Here is a 7,627-nt window from a genome sequence, read left to right as displayed (position 1 = left end):
TACCCATGATGTGGACACTTCAAGAGTAGTCCATTGAATCGCTCCCAAGTTTCGAAAAACTGCTCGTCCTCTCTTTGTGTAAACTCTGAAATTTCCCTGCGAATAGAATTGGTTTTATGCACTGGGAAATATTTATTTAGAAATTTTGTAACCATTTGTTCCCATGATGCAATGCTATTAGCAGGCAATGTATTAAGCCATGAACGAGCTCTATCTTTTAAAGAAAATGGGAATAATCTAAGTTTTACATCATCGTCTGAAAAATTTTCGTATTTAAAAGTTTGACATATGGCATGAAAATCATTCAGATGATTATATGGGTCCTCATTTTCTAAGCCATAAAATGTGGGGAGACAATTTAGCACACTAGGTTTTAATTCAAAACTCCTAGCAGCTACATTTGGGTATCTTATGCATGATGTGCTCAAATTAGCTAAGGGACTAAAATAGTCCTTAAATGGCCTCTCCTGTGGTGCTTGTAAATCCATTCCAAATTTATTTTTAATGTGCTTTTGTGTGCGAAGTGTTTTTTCTAATTCAAGGTCTATAGGTTCAAGATTAGGTAATAATGACCTACGACCATGCATGCAAAACAAATAAAATAAAAATAAAGATGGGAACAAAACAAATAAAAATAAAGAAGAGGGAGAAATTACGATACTAACCTTATTGCGCTATTACAACCTTTCTATAAAAATACACAAAAACAAATACGTGAAATAAATTAACTAAAAATTAAATGAATAAAATAAACAAAAATTACAAAGAAAAAATAAATTGAAAATTAAATTACAGAATTTTTAAAGAAGAGAAAAAGAAAAGAAATACTAACCTTTAAATGTAGATTAACTTTTTTTTTTTTATAAAAAAAATACAAGAAAACAAAATAAAAGAAATTATTCACAAAAATTAATTCTATGAATTAAAATTACTTACCTCCCCGGCAACGGCGCCAAAAACTTGTTGTGCAAATTTTAATGTACTCGCAAGTGCACGAATCTATTGTAGTATAGATCAATGGTGACGAGTGTCGATCCCACGAGGAGGTGGATTTTAATTGTGTATAGAATTAATTTTGCAAATGGTTGATTGGATCTGTGGTGGAAATGATTTGGAATATGCTAAAACTTAAATTAAAATGGTGAGAATAAATTCTGAAATTGGAATTGAAATGGCGAGAATAAATTGAAGAGAATTCTATTGAAATGACGTACTTGGGTATCTGGATCCGTATCAACATGCATCATGGGCTAAATAATCCGTATTAATGCCAATTAAATCATGAGGGGGGAATCCACACCTCATGAACCACGCTCTAATCAATATGGTGTTAAGGGCTTATCGTGCCAAATAATAATAACCTTATACTAGAGAGCCGGTGTAACCAAGGCGGTATCTAGACAAGATCAGTATTATTTGTCGACGATAAGTCAAATCATCCACAAAAACTAGAGGGGAAAAGAAAATAAATTTACCAAATAAAGCCCATGACACATGTTGAGACTTCACCTTCAACCCAAGCTTGAAAGAAAATTAGCCACTCATAATTGAACTAGGGGCAAAAAGGGAATTTATTAAAATACAAAGAAAATACAAGATGGAGAAGGAATTACAGAAAATGGATCCCAAAAATGGATTCAGAGATATCAAATTAGGGGGGGGAGGCCCCCTTTTTATAGATACATGGAGTAAATCATGGCCATCGGATTAAAAACAGTTTGGACGCTCAGGATTGCGCCACGTCATCAGTCAACAGTCCACGGTTTGACCACGCAGATGAACAGTAACACGGTTTGACCCGGATGAACAGTAACGCGGTTTAGTTGAAAATAATCCTGTGTGATGCATGCACCGTACGCGAGATTTTTCGTCCACTGATATGCTGCCACGTCACCATCAACAGTACATAAGAAATTTACCATCAACAGTACATAAGAATTTTAGTCCAACAGGATCGTGACACCTCATCAGTCAATGCCACATCATCGGTCAATGCCGTGAACAGTAACATATACAGTACCGTATACGTGAATAGTACCGTACATGTGAATAGTGCCATTTTTCCTTTTATGCCCCTCCTAAGGTTTTCGACCGTCCTGAGTTCAAAAGTGATGTCCGTTTTGCCATCTGATCTCTCCTTTATTGTGAAATGACTATAATACCCCTAAAATACATAAAATACTTAATTAAAATAACACACGCGTAATTACATCACAAGAAGGTTAAATACATAAAAGTAAGAGTTGTTAGTAAGACTTGAAATGTAAAATGATGGTTTTCTCCTTTATAAATATGTATTTTCTAACACTCAACAAGCATGTTGATCACATTGTCATGTTATTTCCATAATTATACTTGTATACTACTACATGGTCACGTGTTTATAAGTGTCTTGTTATATGGAGCATCCTGTCGGTGCACATATGATTTGATATTTATGGCACATTTTGGACTTGTTTATGTTTTGGGTGATTGCTTGTATTTGACCTTTTGTTATAGTCACATATTGATTAATTCGGTTGTTTTCAAAATATTATTTTATTTTAAATTTATCATTAGAGTGATTTCTGTCGTCCAAGTGGGAGATTGTTAGATTTATTTCTCACATTATGTGGACTGACATAAATCATTCTAATTATTTTCTATATTTTACCGAATTAATACGTGACTAAAGTCAAATATTGTTGAGCAATTTTGACATACCATGTACAGTAGTATATTATGGACAAGTATATCCTTAATTGTGTTATTTTCGCCCATAATGGGATGGGCAATTTTATACTAACACATGAGGGGTCCCTGCGCTCAACCGCTGTATTTAAGTAACTTCAGCTCATTGGAAGTTAACTGTTCGAAAAATTAGTGGCATGAGTGCAGTGCACCTCTCTCTCTCTCTTGTCTCCCGTGTGTGTGCACAGTAAATTTTGAAGCAAGCCGATCCTTGAGCTAAGGAAAAGAAAGCGGAATTCAGAAGCTAGACCGAAGCAGCAGCAACTCTGTTGAAGCTCCATAACAAGCTGCAAGTTCGGATTCATGGGAGATCGTGGTAAATTTCGGAATTACTTAAAATATGTGTTTATTTGGAAATGCACGATTAAAGGCATAACGTTTGTTTTTGTTTCATCATGTACTGCAATCTACTTGGGTCTAATAAAATAATAATTTTGTTATAAAAATTCAAGAGGATAGTGACTTCATGTGCCAGCTCCAGAATCGAAGGCTCCACGAGAGAACTCCCAATATCTGTCGCTTTTGCTTCCATATTATATAGATTTGGATTATCTGATTTCTAGCTATTTCTTTTTTCTTTTTCCTTCCCTCTCCTACAGACTCAGCTGGTTTCTGTTTAACAAGAAACTCATATATAAATAGCTCTTTGGATGAAACAAATTCTCAGAGACTACAATATTAATTTTGATCAAATACCTATCTTATGTGACAATACAAATACTATCAATCTTTCGAAAAATCTCATTCAACATTCTAGGACTAAACATATAGAGATTAGACATTATTTTCTAAGACATCATGTTAAAAAAGGAGATATTGTGATTAAATTTGTTTTTACTAAAAATCGACTTGCAGATATATTTACAAAACCCCATAGTGAAGAGCAGTTTATAAAAATTAGACATGAGTTTGGAATGATGAATGTTGCATCTTAAATTATAATTTTTTTTAGGTTGTGTGTGCTTGGGGACAGTTATAGCTCTATAATTTACACGCCGGGGAAGTGGTAGTGGTGACACTACTTCCCCATGCCAAGGTTGACCAACGCTGGCTCTATACGGAGGGAACAAGGGATTCGGGGAAGTGCTGTAGTGTCATGCTGGCATCATTGTTTGATATGAGTAATTTCATATGTTTTCTCTTGTATGCGCTTATGTTTCATGCATTAAAAGGCCTATTAAAAAGTTTTGAATCACAAAATGATTTAAAATTGATCAAGTTTTAAGCCAAAAATAAATTGGTGCGTGCAAGACAAGTTTACCGATTAACCAAAATTCAATAAAAGGCCAAATGTTTTCTAAGACAAAACTGGCATACTGCTTGTAACCAATTAGTAAGCCATTTCTCTATGTTTCTTCTCTAGCCAAGAACTAGATAGCCGGATATAGATAATCGATTAACTATTTCCTAAAGATTACGTATTGGACCATAATCGAATAGCCAGTTAGAAAAACCGGTAAGCCGCTTGTTTAATCTTCACTCACTGAAAACAACTGGTCAACTGGTTAGGAAAATTGGTAAGTTGCTTGTTTAACCTTTGATAACTTTCACCCTCCAATCGATCTTTCATGAAGTTGTTAATGCTACTGTGAGTGAGTTTACAAATGAACAAGGGAGCTGGAATTGGCTGAGCTTTGAACATTTGCTGCCAAATTATATTCTCATGTAAATTGCCTCGGTTATGCCTCCTGCTTCTCATCTTGGCACAGAAAAAATTTACTGGAGTTTTCATCCAAGAGCTGTGTTTACTGTACGCTCAGCCTATGACTCTATTTGTCATCAAAACCTAGTCATTCAAGATGAAGCAAGGAACTTACCATGGTCTTGGAAGGGGCCTCAGTCTATCCGCCTCTTTCTTTGGCAGATTATGTATGAGAAATTGAAGACTCACGGTGAGCTGTCTCGGAGTCACATTCCCGTGTCTATGGCTTGTGATAGATGTGGGGCTTTGGTTGAGGATATTTTTCATGCATTACGAGATTGCCATTGTATTAAACGGTTTTGGCTTCAACTTGTCCCAGTGTATGAGCATTATACTTTTTTTCACTCTAATTTACAGGACTGGATTGCTGCTAATTTACAGAATAAATGGAAGTTTGTTTCTCCTATCCCTTGGGAGTGTGTTTTCGGCGTGGCCGTTTGGAGGTTATGGTTATGGAGGAATCATTTTATGGTTGATGGGAAATTGGCGGATAGCTCAACAATTTATCTGGATATTATGGCCAGAGCTAATGAAATTCATAGAGTGAATAATTCTCACGAGTCAGCAACCGAGGAGAAAGGAGATGTTTATTGGCTGGCAGCCTCCTCCATGGCCATGGTGTAAATTGAATACGAATGGATCTTGTAAAAAATTCACGGGATGCAGGGGCTGGTGGTGTTATTCGTGATTCTATCGGTCACTGGATTTTTGGATTTTGTATGAATATTGGGGAGTGTTCGGTGATTATGGTTGAGCTATGAGGTCTATATGAAGGCTTAATCCTGGCGTGGGATGCTGGCATAAAACGTCTTTTGGTGGAAGTGGATAGTCTTTGTGTTACTCAGATGATATCTAAGCAAGTGGTCGTGCCTAATACTTTCTATGCTATAGTTGTTATTGTCCGGGAATTACTAAGCAGAAACTGGCAAATTTCTATCACACACATTTTTCGTGAAGCAAATTTAGTTGCGGATTTCATGGCTAATATGACTCATTCAGTTTCTCATGGTTTGCATTTATTTACTAGCCCGACTGTGGGTATTTATTCAATTATATTGCAAGACATGTTTGGGGTTATTCAACCCTGGTTTATTCCGGTTTAGCTCGTTCTGTTGAGCTCCTTTTAATAAAAAAAAAGTAACAAAAATTTACTTTTTATATGTAGATGTACATGTTTAAAAATCAGACATAAATTATAAAAAAAAAAAAAATATTAAAAAAAGCCTAAAATTAATAAATTTCAAATTTCATATGTTTAACAAATAATCTCCTTTGATGAGATCATAATTATTATGCAAGAGCGATATATATACTACCAAGGGCGGAGCTAAGCCGCCGGGTAAAGTTTTTGGAAATAAATTTTTAGTTTGATTACACAAATTTCCTAGCTAGCATGACCCGATTGAGAATTTCAAACAAGACCTATGTAATTGAAGAAAACCTTTCTAATCCGGATGAATTATTGGTTTATCTCAAATATGTTGACAGGTTAAACATTTTGGAAAATTCATTTTACAAGATAGGTTATGTCGAATGTTTTTAGGCCCATGTTACATAATTTCATTTCATGTAAGAATTCAACTATTGGCACCCTTTAAAATCTTCTTGAACTCCATCTTTAAGTAATTCTATTAAATAATACTGAAAAATCCTTTATTGCTATTAATTGTTCGCTTTAATTCTGAAAATGTCATCATACTAGATAGTAATTTTTCTCACTCAAAAAAACCAAAAAAAGAAAAAAGAAAAAAGAAAATGTTTTTTTTTTCTTTTCCTTATGGAGTCTTGCTAGCCACCACAATCTACAGATTTGTCGGTGACAAAAGTTTTGTTGATTGATAAACATGAAATTTTTGCTTCTTGTTCCGCATGATTCTTGCTACCCAACACTTTCACTTCATTTTGTGTTTGTGCCACAGCATTTCATCAACATTTCTCTCTATCTATCTGTTTTCCACGATTTGTTCCTCAATCTTCTCAGACTTTCGGGTATTAATTATAATAAAATCAATATATTTTTGATATGGAGGCAATGAAATAAATGCATGCACTAATTCATTGCAAGATTCTTCTCCTACTCGTGTCAAATCCTCTGCCAACTTATTGGATTGTGTGGGTGTGTCTGAAAAAGACTAGAAGAGTGTTATGAGAAATAGAACCGACCACGTCGAGGTCGAGTTAAATTTATATTTTGTCCTTTATTGTAATCACAATAGCGGGGTTTTGTAAGATGAATGGAGGGGTGTTAATAGTTCTATGTTTTGAACTGAAAATGGGGCCTCACCAAGCCGGTACGGAGCTCAGGCCCTGCTTGGCTAGGCTTATTTGGTACACCCCCTAATTCGTATGAGAAGTAAAAGGAGTGTAGTTATTTGGCCCCCCCGTTTCATCTCATGAGACCCCTCTAATATTGAAATTACCACAAAGAATAGAAACTGTCATGTATTTACTTTTCAATCAAACCCAATAACGCAGCTTCTCTTCTCCTTTATATTTTAGCTTGCATGTTATAACTTATAAGCGTCAAATGCTTTTATTTCTTTATTGCATTCATCCTATAGCAATTTGATGAGTAGTACAATACAATCCCAGCTTGATTTTATTTTTATAATTTTTTATTTCTTTTTCACTCTAAAATATTGAACTTTAGAAATTTATTTGTCTAAAACAGCCTCTAATAAACATTAGTATGACAAACAATCAATTTTGAAAATTAATGAGGCATAAAAGAAAATGGGGTCTCGTGAGATAATATTTAGGGAGTTGAATATCACTACTCAAGAAAAAGTCATCATTTTTGGTAACCGACTTAGAAATTGAAATTTAGGATGTTTGATTTAATTTTTCCATACAAAGTGAATGGTTAAATATACCACAGTGACTCGAATAAAAAAAATGAAATGGAAGTTGTCTTAATATTATAAGCTTTTTGCATGAAACGGCACCTAGTATTAGACAATTTAGGATCAATTTCGAATTACTCTAGTAAATTGACTATTTTTAAATTATCTCCTTACTTCTAAAAACTTAAATTATCTCTATTTTTGTTCAAAAGATAAGAAAAAAGTGTGGGTTGATGAATTTATTTTTTTTGTCTTCTTAATAAGAATAAGAGGTAAATTGAATTTTAATAAAATAAGAGGTGATTTAAAAATAATCAATTCACGACAAAATCCAAAATTAACCTCAAGGTAC

At 34.3% G+C, this 7,627-nt stretch overlaps 1 non-coding gene across 1 annotated transcript; it reads left to right on the top strand.

The window, feature by feature from the left end:
• LOC112095987 lies at positions 1-104 on the top strand. The gene has a single exon (XR_002904147.1). It is a non-coding gene; the product is annotated as a small nucleolar RNA R71 (small nucleolar RNA).
• The last annotated feature ends 7,523 nt before the right edge of the window (positions 105-7,627 follow it).

The sequence above is a fragment of the Citrus clementina genome, unplaced genomic scaffold (genome assembly GCF_000493195.1).
Source record: "Citrus clementina cultivar Clemenules unplaced genomic scaffold, Citrus_clementina_v1.0 scaffold_1, whole genome shotgun sequence".
NCBI classification, from domain to species: Eukaryota; Viridiplantae; Streptophyta; class Magnoliopsida; order Sapindales; family Rutaceae; genus Citrus; species Citrus x clementina.
This window is presented reverse-complemented; position numbering and strand designations above follow the sequence as displayed.